The sequence below is a fragment of the Xyrauchen texanus genome, chromosome 11 (assembly GCF_025860055.1).
Source record: "Xyrauchen texanus isolate HMW12.3.18 chromosome 11, RBS_HiC_50CHRs, whole genome shotgun sequence".
In the NCBI taxonomy this organism is placed as follows: domain Eukaryota; kingdom Metazoa; phylum Chordata; class Actinopteri; order Cypriniformes; family Catostomidae; genus Xyrauchen; species Xyrauchen texanus.
This window is the reverse complement of record NC_068286.1, coordinates 18,695,151-18,708,797: the sequence shown is the minus strand read 5'-3', so window position 1 is coordinate 18,708,797 and position 13,647 is coordinate 18,695,151. Positions and strand designations below refer to the sequence as shown.

At 44.3% G+C, this 13,647-nt stretch overlaps 1 protein-coding gene across 2 annotated transcripts in view; it reads left to right on the top strand.

Annotated features, from left to right (window-relative positions):
- Nucleotides 1-13,647, top strand: part of LOC127651187 (N-acetylgalactosaminyltransferase 7-like) — a 47,100-nt gene that overhangs the window by 8,542 nt on the left and 24,911 nt on the right. The gene's annotated exons all lie outside the window — the stretch shown is intronic.

Below are 13,647 nucleotides of genomic sequence, written 5' to 3'. Positions count from 1 at the left end.
ACAAGGGTAACTGAAAGCTACTGTTTTGAATTATGCAACATCATGCCACTAGGTGTCAGTGTAAGCCATTCTTTGACACACTTAAAAAGAACAAATACTGGTTTCACTTTTTTAAGTCCTTTTTTTTTTAAACTTTTACTATATATGGTAAACAATGGAACAGGGTTATCACACGTCTTGGAAATCATGGAAAACCTGGCATTTCGCAGTACATTTTTCCAGTCATGGAAAATTATTGAAAATTTAAAAAAAAAACTAATTGTCCTGGAAAAGAATGATTTGTCCTGGAAAATATTTGCTGGAATTTTTTTAAACTTTTTTTAATTACTTTTTTAATATGATTGTGTCGTTTACAAGGTTTTTGTTAAATGTATTGATATAGTGCATTTTTTGGTAAACTTTAGTTGTAAACTTTAGACAACAATGATGGTCGGACCACAGATTTTTTTTGAAAATTCACACCCCGAGTTGGTAGCATGGTGATGTGGCCTTAAGTGTTTCCCACAGGATTTTGTGAGACTGTGGTGGGTGGACCTCAGACCCTCTAGGGGGTCTGGTGCATGCCCCCCACCCACACCCCCTCTCCCATAAGAAAGTGTTGTACATTTTAAAGTAAAATGCATTAATCTGATGCACTTTGACAGCAAAATTAAGAGGCTAAACCTATGAAGAACTTTGTGCTCTCGTAAACAATGTTGTGCTATAGTAGTAATTTAATCATAAACACACTGGTTGTATAGATATGAATGGTGATGACACTGCAATAAAGTCACACCCACAAAGCATAAATGAGACCGAGTTAAACGCAGTTAACAAATGGTCAAACACAAAATTGACTAGCGCATACATTTGAGCCAGGGCTCAACATTAAGCATTATCATGTGTTTGTCCTCCTGACAAATAAATCAGTCATTTGCTTAAAAAAGTACATTTAAGTTACATGTTTTCTTAAAGTGTACCTATGCAATCAACTCAATTCTCTGTGACAGAAATTTACACTGCACTGGGTAGGGGAGGAGGCTATTGTCATATGGTCATTATATTATGTTACGTATGGAAGTCAAAGCAATAAAAACAATAAAAACAGCAATGAATAGAAATAGATTAAAAATAAAAGAACAAAAAATACAAATTAATAAAATGCAGAAAACCTTAAAAAAAAAAAAACTTTTAAAAGTTTTTAACAGCAGTAGGCTATCAAGTATTCAAGGAAAGATTTAGAATGAAATGCAACATAAAACTACTACTGGTCTTCGCTGTATGATTATAATACATTAATAATTTTTAAAGCTAAAGTTATACAGTCAAGAGCAGTGAGTGATTTCTCGTTTTGTTGTTATGGTTGATTAATTATTATAATGACACACTATATATAGCAGCAGGTCTATTATCTTTCATTACTTACAAGTCTGGCATTTTAATACAAATCTGCTCTTCTCTCCTGTTTTTGTTCACTTTAGACATCACTTTCTGTGAATACCTCACCAAGAATTGTGAATATGACTGTTCTGGTGCGCATTAGCATGAGCATTTTTCGGAACACATGCGCATATTTAGCACACATACACCACCTGTCAATCAAATATGGTGCAGCTTTTACTAGATCACTTGCGAATGATAAAATCACATGCTCTTCATTACTTTCAACAGCAGAATAAGAATATGAATAAGTGTCTAACAAGTGCTAACAATGCTTAGGCTATCACAGATATAGCTGTTTTGTTTTTTCTGATATTGACAAAAAATAACAGTATATGTCATTATTGGGAAACACTGGCCTTTACACCTTTGTATGTAAATTCATTTTCAGTATTCAATTATCAGAGTCTTGTATGGCCGTTACCACTTGTAGGGCTTTATGATTTCTGCGATATGTAAACATGGATGGAATCACTGAATCCAGTCATACAAATTGCATCAGCTATAAAATGCAGAATGTCACTGAATTTAGGGTTGAAATTCTAAATATTTGTCATATGGGGGACATATTTTTTTTAATACAAAATAAATCAAGTATATCCTAGTGCGATTATTAAACTGCAAACGTTTGTGATTTAATTACATAAATATATACTTTGCATGTGCTGCGTGTTTCAAAATGACTGTGAGAAGCCTGCCGCTTGTACGATGAAAACACCTCTCATGAGCATCACGCATGCTTTTGGTGTGTGTATGTTTGAAGTAGATGACAGTGAGCAGAGTGCTCTGAAGCGTGCAGCACATTCAGTTTATCCTGTTTTATTTTAATGAAATCAACTTTTTAGGGTTCAAAAAACACACTGGAACATATAGCAAACTGCTTATCTGGAGGTGAGAAACTACTGTTACAAAAACACAGAAACTACTAAATAAACGCTTGATTTAAATGGATCCATGAAATGGGTAAAAGATCATATATAATGCAAATAAATAACAATAATGTTTTAGAGCGATATTGCACATCTGTGAAGTTATGTTGTGCAGCATTGAAGCAAAGCACTTAAAATAATGTTATGTTGAAAATGTTATGAATAAAAATAATTTTATTTTCCTTTTGATTAAAGTTTTAGCAAATGTATTTTATTAGACACCATTTTGATGATGAAATTTAATTAAACTGACAAATATAAATATAAAAAATTACCTTACATTAACCACAATTTGAATGGCCTTTTGTGTGTTTTTGCTTTAATATTACAACTGTGTGGCACATAAAATATCCTGGAAATGTCCTGGTAGATTGTGCGTTGAAAAGATTGGGAACCCTGTTTAAATTTTTGGAGATTCAAAGTTCTGGCCATCATTCACTTGGATCCTGGTTCTACAGAGCTGAGATATTCTTCTAAAATATTTATTTGTGTTCTACAGAAGACAGAAAGTCATATTGATCTGGGATGGCATGAAGGCCATCTACATTAAAAGGCTTTAATGTTATGAGGTGCATGCTCTAAATTAAACTGTCATCTCTCATTCACAAATTAATATGTAGGCTGCAGCTTCAATAAGGACACCTACATTTTCTCCAAGATCAATTAACACAAATAACTTCATGTTAATCCATTTATGTACTGATTCAGGCTATTGCAGAGGGTATAAAGTGTTGAAAGTACCATAGTGAGTAGGCTATAGGAATGTTAGGAAACGTGAACATTTTCACTTTTTAGTAGGCTATAATTTCTCTTTGGCTGTAATTTTCATTTTTTTTTATTTTATTTCACAGTCGCTACAGTTTTTAACCCTGCTGCTGTGTAATTTAACAATTTCTATCTTGACAAATGGCAGATTTAATTGCCTCTTTATGAGCACATTTTACTAATAATTTTTGCTGTTTATAGAAATCTGCAATTTATTTATATGAGATGTTCCTTAAAGCTTGCCTGAGTGAGCAACAGTATTCCAGTGGTGGGCGGAGCTTTGTTATTGGGCATGTGTAGTTGGTGACTATACTGTGCAGTGATTCCAAATTTGTCAAAAGATGTCACTGTTCACACTTCAGTGGTTTCTTAACCTGTGCTGTGTTTGCTTCAGTTTATTATCCAGTCATGCCATTAACACAAAACAAACTCTCAAAATATGATATCGGTCAATTGTTGAATTGAATCTTTCAAGGGGCAAGGCCAGTTTTCTCTGAGGACTTCTATGTAATATGTGCTTATTTTCGTGTGAGTCACAGCATGTCAATTAATAAAGTTAAGGACTTGCCTGTGGCCCTTAGTTAAAAGTTTTAAGAACAGCAAATGACATGGGCATGCATTTCTCAAACGGGATGTGCAGGCTTGTTTCTAATGTGCATGTTCTGAAATATTCTGAAATCTTTTGTTTGTCAGTTTCTTATAATATAGAAATAAGTTAGAAGGCTTATTTATGTAGAGTAGAGGTTTTCAATTGGTGAGGCGTGCCTCCCCTGGGGGGGGCGCCACAGAGCCCCAGGGAGGCGCAGCGTGGGGGGAAAAAACGCTTCACGTCTGCACACATCTGTCCTGCTAGCTTGCATGTTATGCATGTACATGTAGCAAAATGGATCTCTTTGTAGTGACTGTGTTTCCCCACCTCTCTTGAAAGGCTATGCAAGTGCGGGTTTTCTGCTTTGACCCTGCTTAAATGCAAATGCCGATCAAGACTGCAGGTGGAGGACGATTTACGTTTATTCCTTTCTACCGCGCAGCCCCGCATCGATCACCTGTGCGCATCAAAAAGTCGTACTCATTGTTCCCACTGATGTAGGGGTGATGAAAATTATAATTTTTTTGCTTAACATAAGCCTATATGGAAGAGATTTTTACACATTTTATACTGTGACAAAACAGCGCTGTCCATGTTGGTTGATGTTTGATGTTGATGTTTTCAAAGATGAGTTGGCTTAAGTCAGTGTTTCCCAACCACTGTGCCACGTGCCGTGAAAGATTGTCAGGTGTGCCCTGGAAAATTATCAAATTCCACAAAATAAATAAATGCATGAAAATAATAATAAATCTCCTTTCGGAGAAATCCGCCGTTTTGAAACCACAATCGTTCACTTTTGTGATTGTGAAGAGCAATGATTAATGTGCAAATGTGACATAAGTGATAATTATGCGCGTTAAGAATTTTTCACATGACTCACGTCAGCGATGCAGAATACATTGAATTCTATGAAGTGACGTCACACCAAAGTGTTTTTCACACGCAAGTTTTTCTTCACCAATAATGTTTTTGAGAGTACTAAGCAACAACAAATATTTAATAACTGTCCAAATTTGTGAAGAGACATTGAATGTCTCATAATTTTAAATAAATATGACCTTATCGTTTACGAATATCAGAGACCCCAGTTATTGAACTAATTTAAATTCACCAAGAAAACGCTTGGACCTAAACTAGTCATTTTATCATTTTCTGCTCTCAAAGCAAATGCAAGCTTTTTCTCTCTCTTCCAGATACATGTTTTCAATGTTTACTGTGCACTTCTTATGATTTTTTACGTGGCAAACTGGTAAATTCGCCACTCTGTGACGCTTTCTGCAACTCTTGTCATGTGGATGGCGATGCGGAACTTGACGCTGGGTTCAGCCTCCAGAACCAAATTAAAACTGCCACAAGAAGTGGTCTGTCCGAGGCAAATGACAATTGCCTCAGCATCAGTCTCCCTTGATGCGTTTGATTACGCACAGGCAAGTTTAAGTCGATGCGGACCAGGAGGAAGGTTTGAGTTGTTGATTGAGTTCTGTTCAGTTCATTTTTTATGTGCTTTGTTCATATTTTAATCGTTATTGTTTTTTGTAATATTGTGTTGTTCATAGGTCGTGTTTTAGTGGTCTCCACTATCACTGCAGGGAAAAAACTTTAATCTGGTTTGTGTCTTTGTTAATCATCTGTTCTCTTCATAAATAAATAAATGATAATCTGCTATATGCTCGTCCTGTAAATTCATGATTAAGAATGAAAATGTGAATGAAAATAAAAGCTATTAAATGACTTATTATCATTAAAATATGACAATTAATATGACGGGTAATATATTATGATGGAATTTGTATGACCCAGAGAAAGCACTGTATACATCTTGTTGTTTTTTTTATTTATTTTTTTAATAGCCGAATTTCAAACATTACAAGTAAACACGCTACTAAGACGACAACATGGACAAGTTCTTGAAAAGGAAAAATATTGACGATGGTTAGCCTATGTGGCATAGTGGTGTGCTGTAAAAAATTGTAGGCGTAAAACGTGTGGCATGGAAGAAAAAAGGATGGGAAACACTGGCTTATGTAGCCTAAAATCGAATCGGTTACCTTACGTAACCTCGGTTCTCTCTAGAAGAGGGAACGAGTATTGCGTAAGCTAGCTTACGCTACGGGAAAGATTCATCTTTTCTGAGATATTGAAGCCAAAAAATTATCCTTAATTTTGTATCCATTGTCAACGCAGTGCAGCAACTGCATACCTTGAGCGGGCTAGCTAGCGAGCTCATAGGTTGCTCTGCGGCAACTGCTGCAGCCTATAGACGAACTTGAGTGAACTTGCGTCCAATGACAGGCGCCCACGCCGTCACTGTATCAAAGCCCGCCAAAATGGGCGTGGCTAGAGTGCATATAAGCGTAAGTTCGTAGGCTGGAACCCTGGTTTTCATTGAATGAAGCGAAAATCGCTCGTGGCGCGAGCACGGCCGGCTACGCAATACTCATTCCCTCTTCTAGAGAGAACCGAGGTTACGTAAGGTAACCGATTCGTTCTCTTACGAGAGGTTCTCTCGTATTGCGTAAGCTAGCTTACGCTACGGGAACCCATTGTCAACGCTGTGCGCGCCAAGCATCCACTGCATGAGCCCCGGGGGTGGGGGGACCCGGGGGAGCCCTTGTGAGTGGGGAAATAATATTTGGCCGGCAAGAGTGCGGGCCAGTGTGTGTGTAATACATAAGCACATAGTGGGAAGGAAAAGACAGAGCGGCGGTGCCGGTCTGTGTGGAATGTGTCCCATCAGTGCAGCTTACCAGGGGAGTTGTAGCGTATTAAACCGCTAGTAGTTTTGCCTGCAGAGCGGGCACTTCCAGATTGTAAAATCTGACAAAGGTGGAGGGGGAAGCCCAGCCCGCTGCCACACATATGTCGTTAATGGAAATCCCGCTGGACCATGCCCACGATTAGGGCTCACTCCACTAGAGGTGGAGTGAGCCCTAATGCCTAACGGGCATGGTAGGTCTTTTGACGCGTACGCGGCAGCAATAGCGTCCACTATCCACCTAGACAGTGTCTGTTTCGAGGCGGCGAAACCCTTGGTGCACCTTCCGAACGAAACGAAAAGCTGCTCAGAGCGTCTGAAAGAGGCGGAGCGCGCAGTATACAATCTCAGTGCTCTGACTGGGCAAAGGAGATTGGCGTCGCGTTCGCTATCGGATGCTGGCAGCGCCGATAGGGAAATGATTTGTGCTCTGAAAGGAGTACCGATCACCTTGGGGACATAGCCGTGTCTAGGCTTTAAAATGACCTTGGAGTCACTTGGTCCAAACTCAAGACACGCAGCGCTGACAGACAGCGCGTGAAGGTCTCCCACACGTTTAACTGATGACAGGGCAGTCAGAAAACGGTTTTGAGTGAAAGGTATTTCAAATCCACGGATTGAAGCGGTTCGAAAGGGGGCTTTCATAGCTTCGAGAACTACAGAAAGATCCCAGATAGGAACCGATGGGGGCGCGGGGTTCATCCTTCTAGCTCCCCTGAGGAAGCGGATGACCAGCTCGTTTTTTCCCAGTGACTGGCCGTGCAGGGGTTCAGCGAACGCCGCGATGGCCGCCATGTACACTTTGAGCGTGGATGGGGATCTGCCCTTATCCAGCAGCTCTTGTAAAAACACGAGCAGCGACGACACCCCACATGTCCGTGGGTCCAGGTCTCTGTCGGTGCACCATTTTGAAAACACAGACCATTTGGACGCATAGAGTCTTCTCGTGGAAGGGGCTCTAGCGTGTATGATAGTGTTTATTACTCCTTCTGGCAAAGCGACGGGTAGTCGTTGATCACCCACGCGTGCAGCGCCCAGCGCTCTGGGTGGGGATGCCAGATCGTGCCGCGAGCTTGAGAGAGGAGATCTGCTCTCACTGGAATGGGCCACGGGGCAGCTGCGTAAGCTCCGGGAACCATGTCTGATTCCCCCAGCGCGGGGCTATGAGGAGCACTGAGTGACGCGTTTCCCTGATCCTCTGCATTACCTGTGGCAATAACGAGACGGGAGGGAAGGCATAAAGCGGGCGGTTGGGCCAGTCCTGGGCCAGCGCGTCCTCGCTTTTCGAGAAAAATACTGGGCAGTGAGAGTTCTCTTCTGACGCAAAGAGGTCTATCTCTGCTCTGCCGAATATGCTCCATAACTTCTGGACTGTTTGACCGTGCAGGGACCATTCCCCTGGGGAAATATTGTCTCTGGACAGTCTGTCTGGGCCGTCGTTCAGGTGGCCTGGCACGTGCGTCGCCCTCAGCGAGCGCAGGTGGCACTGGGACCAACTCAGTATGCGTTTTGTCAGATGGAAGAGGTTCCTGGATCTGACACCGCCCTGACAGTTTAGATAGGATACCACCGATCTGTTGTCCGAACGGACCAGGAAGTGGTGACCCTGAATGACCGGGAGGAAGCGCACGCGGCGTACTCGACCGCTATCATTTCCAGACAATTTATGTGAAGGAGCTTTTCCTGAACTGACCATAGGCCAAAAACCGGAGAGCCCTCGCAGACCGCGCCCCAACCCGTGATGGACGCGTCTGTCGAGATGACTTTTCGACGAGATACAGCTCCCATCGTCACTCCCCACTGATACAATTCAGCCACTGCCCAGGGCTGCAGAGCTGAGATACAGGTCTGAGTCACTCTGATCGGCTGGCGGCCCGTGGCCCAAGCCCGGCGAGACGCGCGGGTGTTCAGCCAATGCTGAAGCGGGTGCATGCACAGTAAACCCAGCTGAAGTACTGCTGCGACTGAAGCCATGTAACCTAGCATTCTCTGAAATTTTTTCAGAGGCGTGAGGCTGTTCATCTGAAAGGACACGGCTAGTCGCTGAACACGGCGCGCGCGCTGTGTAGATAAGCGAGCCGTCATCGCCATGGAGTCTAGTTCTATTCCAAGGAAGGAAATTGCCTGACTGGGCTGTAGTGAGCTCTTGGTCCAATTGACTGCAAGACCCAAACTGTTCAGATGACTGAGGAGAACTGTCCTGTGAGACAGAAGCTCCGTATGTGACTGTGCCAAAATTAGCCAATCGTCCAAATAGTTCAGAATTCGCAAGCCCTGACTCCGCAGGGGTGCGAAGCCGCATCCAGGCACTTCGTGAAAGTACGGGGTGCTAAAGACAGGCCGAACGGAAGGACGGTGTATTGATAAACCTGGCCGTCGGCGAATCTCAAGAATGGCCTGTGACGGGATTTATCTGAATCTGAAAATAGGCATCTTTCAGATCGAGAGAAATAAACCAGTCCCCTGGCGCATCATGCGCGAGGAGTTTCCTGATTGTAAGCATTTTGAACGGTCTTTTTGCGAGCACCTTGTTCAAAACCCTGAGATCTAATATTGGTCTGAGGCCGCCGTCTTTCTTGGGGACAAGAAAATAACGGCTGTAAAACCCCGACTCGCTCAGAGAAGGTGGCACTCTCTCTATGGACCTTTTGCACAGAAGGTTTGCTATTTCTGAACGAAGCATGCAGGCTGCTTCCGTGTTCACAGTAGTTTCGAGCCGCGCTCTGAAGCGGGGAGGGCGGCGATCGAACTGTAGCAAATAGCCCTGTTTTATTGTGCTTAACACCCATTTGGATATCCCTGGGAAGAGTTGTGTGAGCGCGCTTACTGTGCTTATGCATGACTGCTCGCAGACAGCAGGGACGGGCTGTTCTGTGAGTGACTTCCCGATTGAGGTGAATGGGGAAAGAGTTACATCTGTGAAGTGATGCGCGAGCATAGTCACGGGCATGGGACTTAAATACAGAGAGGTGTTTGCTGGCCGTGTGACAGAGCGGGCAGAGAAGGGGCGCGTGCACGGATTCGTGGGTGCGTTTGTTGACTAACACTCGAGCTAGCTGTGCCTGCTTTATGTGCGTGGGCTCTGATAGGGACACGGGATGTGTAATGCTTGTGTGTAGGGGTGAACACTGGATTGTGGGCACATTTTCTACACATAAGGCATGTTTGCTTTTCACAAAATTTATTTTGTTCGCCGTGAAAACGGCATTTGAGTGCAGGCAAGCGGGCAGTATCACCGGCTTGTTGGCTGCTGAATCCACCACTGCAGTAGCCTGAGAGAAGGGGACTGACAGGGGGCGAAGCTTTGACGGTGGTCCGGCCGTGGCGGGACTGAGCCGTCGTTTCCTTAACAAAGCTAAGAGGACTTCGGTTGCTCAGGTTTCAGCGCAATCTTAGGCCGAGGCCCGCGGGGGGGCGGCGGTCTGCGACGGCTGTCTGAGCGCGTTCTAGGGCGGCCGCCCTGTCGACGCTGAGAAGTCTGGCTTTGCTGAGCTGGGCGCTGTGAAGAGGCTTGTGCAGGAGGCTGGTCACGTGGGCGGCCTGCAGAGGAGCTAGCGCGACGAGGCAGGAAGAGATTCATGGCTTGGGTGGCTTTCTGGACTTCCGAGAAACGGTCAACAATGCCACTCACCGCGGAACCGAAGAGACCGGACGGAGAGAGCGGCGCGTTGAGGAACGTGGAGCGCTCAGCTTCTCCCATATCGGCTAGCGTTAGCCATAGGTGTCTCTCGGTCACAGTCAGCACGGCCATGCACTTTTCTAGGGCTTGGGCTGCAGCTTTGGTGGCGCGAAGGGCGAGATCCGTCGTGCTCCTTAGATCTGAAACAGCCTCTGGGTGCCTGCCTTTCTCATCCCATTCTAGGAGAAGGTCCGCTTGGAGGATCTGTAAAACGGCCATGGAATGCAGAGCAGATGCGGCTTGGCCGGCGGCGGCAAAGGCGCGGCCAACACAGGCGGAAGTAGTTCTGCAGGCCTTAGACGGGAGCACTGGCTTAGACCGCCATCTCGCGGAGGGCGGGCAAAGGTGTGCTGCTACCGAATCCTCGACCGGGGGGATGGAAGAGTTGCCCCTCTCGGTGGCGCCGTCCACCGAAGCAAGAGAGGTGGAGACATGGGATCGGTTCCTGGCCGAGAGAGGCGCGTTCCACAATTTAGAGAGCTTGGCGTGGAGTTCCGGCAGGGCGCCGCGCGGCGACGGCTCTGAAGAAAGCAGCCGTTGAGTCTGTTGGGAGCCTGCTCAGAGGGCGGTGACCACTCGAGCCCGAGGCGGTCGACAGCCTGTGTGAGGAGGCGCGTTAGTTCTTCCTCGACTCCGGCGCAGGTCCTGCTGGATTCCTGGGCCGAGGAGGAGGCTTGGGAGCCTGACCACTCCTCGCTGTCCGAAGCCATGATGGAACAGCAGCCCTTATCCTCCGCCTCGTCATCCGAGATGGCAACAGTGCGGCCGCTCGGCGGCAACTGCGCGTCCCGGGGGGGGCGGGGAGGGTGAAAGCGAGGCTCGAGGGAGAGGCTCCGGCGAGGTAGTCGCTTCTAACACTGCTTCCGGCAGCCTTTGGGAGCGGTGCTTCTTTCTGCGTGGCGAAACGTAAGGCGGCGCGGCGGCTTCGGTTTTGAGTGCTTCGAGTCGAGCCCGCAGGGTCGGAAGCTCCTCGCAGAGGTCGCATCCGCCGTCAGCGAGGGCGAGCTCTTCATGTTCCAGTCCCAGGCAGAGAGCGCATATGAGGTGGCGGTCTCTGGCGCTGAGAGGGGCGCAGCATGAGGCGCAGGTGGTGCGAGGCATCTTTAAAAAGACGCTCGTTGCTCTTTTTGTGAAGTTCGCTGAGGAACTAGCTTGCTCTATAAAGGATACGTCGCCGGATGGCGTAGCTCGCAGGACGGCTGAAGGTGGCGAAGACGGCCGGCTTCTTCGAGCGCTGTCCAAGCTTGCTAGATGCCCCTGGAACGGCGACGCGGCTTCTGCAGTTCAGAGATGCGAAGAGCTTCGCTGAGTAGATGAAAATCAGGGTTCCAGCCTACGAACTTACGCTTATATGCACTCTAGCCACGCCCATTTTGGCGGGCTTTGGTACAGTGACGGCGCGGGCGCCTGTCATTGGACACAAGTTCACTCAAGTTCGTCTATAGGCTGCGGCAGTTGCCACAGAGCAACCTAGCTAGCCCGCTCAAGGTATGCAGTTGCTGCACTGCGTTGACAATGGATACAAAATTAAGGATAATTTTTTGGCTTCAATATCTCAGAAAAGATTAATCTTTCCCGTAGCGTAAGCTAGCTTACGCAATACGAGAGAACCTCTCGTAAGAGAACTCCAAAATATCTCTTATTCAACTGAGAACGTTAGTCGCCTGTGGCTGTTAATGAACATGTTTCCAGTTTAGTTATTTGACCGTCAAGGTTTATCTGTTCAATGATCAGAAAATAGAGCTGTCCATCCTGCTGATCTGGTTCTATGTCTGATTTTGTTGGCTCTTTGGTTATAGGCCTGTTGAGAATATTAGTTTAGTTTTTTGACTGTGGAGGATTCTGTTTAGAAGGCTAATTTTAACTGTTTCCCAATTGCTTGAATGTGGTAAAAATGTGTTTGCAAAGTGTGTTCACAATATGTTTTAAAAAGAAAGACAAAAGTGTTTGAAATATTTTGAAAAAATATGACTTATTTCAAAATGAAACTGAATTTAAAATGGAATGTTGATAGCTTAATAAAAAAAAGTTTATCTTAATAAAAAAAAAGAAAAAAAAAAGTAGTTTTGTAGTAGTAGCAGCAGCCTAGTAGTACCAATAATAATAGCCTAATTAGTGCTGGGGGGGGGGCTGTCTTCAAGTTCTCTATAGGGGGAGGCACACTTTCACCCAATTTGAAATTTGACTTTTTGGCTGCTTTTCCAATTCAACTCATCCATTTAAAACGAACAAATTATTAAAATGTTGGTTTGTAAAGAAATTCATACAGAGGCACAATTTATATTTGTGTAGAATATTTTAAGTGTTGAAGCATGAACCTTTAGTTGTAAAGATTTTAGGATCATGAGAAACATTCAGATAAGTGTCCAAACCAGCTTTTTTCTTGCACAGATATTCGGTACTAAAAGTAATTAACACATAAGAATAAATAGCATCTTTATTTTAAGGTTTAGAAGAACAGTTAACATTAGATGGCAGTAGCATGGTGCAGTCATCAACATGTTTATGAATAGTGCAGCACACCCTTCATCTCTAGTGTGACTGAACGTCAAGGGAGTGAATTGCTCTTCCAGTTGAGTATAGCTTTACTGCTCCATGTAACATTTAGGCCTTTATGACACTGCTTACGCGAGAACATTGAAACCTAAATCCGACAAAGAAAAACTAAACAAGAAAGCATTACTCTGGCTTAGTGTGTTGCAGGTTTGTGCAAGGAAATCTTTATGGTATTGGGAGGGAAATGAGTGTGTTTTTTATGCAAAATGCCTATGTCATATTTGGTGAAGGTAGCCGGAGTTCGTTTAAACACATTTTTCAACCTGCTCAAGCCCTTTTTTGAAGAACTTGCACATACAAGTGCTGCATTGAGCCCTAATGCAAATAACCCACCTGGAACCTACAAACAAACAAAGGCAGTGTCTTTCTATTTCATTATGCCATTACAATTTTGTATATCCTTTAGGTTCCATAGCTCAAGCAGTTCTCTCTGTGTGTGTTGTTTTCACTGTCTCTCTCTATGTTTCTAATGTATGAGATGTGTCTGTGAGCTCAAACCTCCTAAGAATAGCATCAAGCTGGTGCAATTCATAGTTTAAGTACCATCTTTCTGCCAGTCTTGCATGCAACTGTATAAATACTTTCTGGAACTGGATTCAACTGGATGAGGCTACACTTTTGCTTAGAGCTTAGCTTAGAAAGGGAGAATGAGGAAGTGTTGCTGTGCATTGCTCACCCATGTGCAGAGGAAGCTGTATGCAGGGTTGCTGTTTCCTGTCTAAAAAAATACTTCCACTGCATGGAGAGATGTGTGTAAGAATTTACTGCTGATACAAACGAATAGCTCACCCCCTTAAATATAAAATCTTTTGTCATTTACTGACTTGTTGTATCAAAAATCATATAAAGGACACAAAAAGTATATATAAAAGGATTGGGTGAGAAACAGATCAAAATGTAAATCCTTTTTACCCTAAATCACCACTTTCACTTTTACTTCTGAAAGTCACATTGT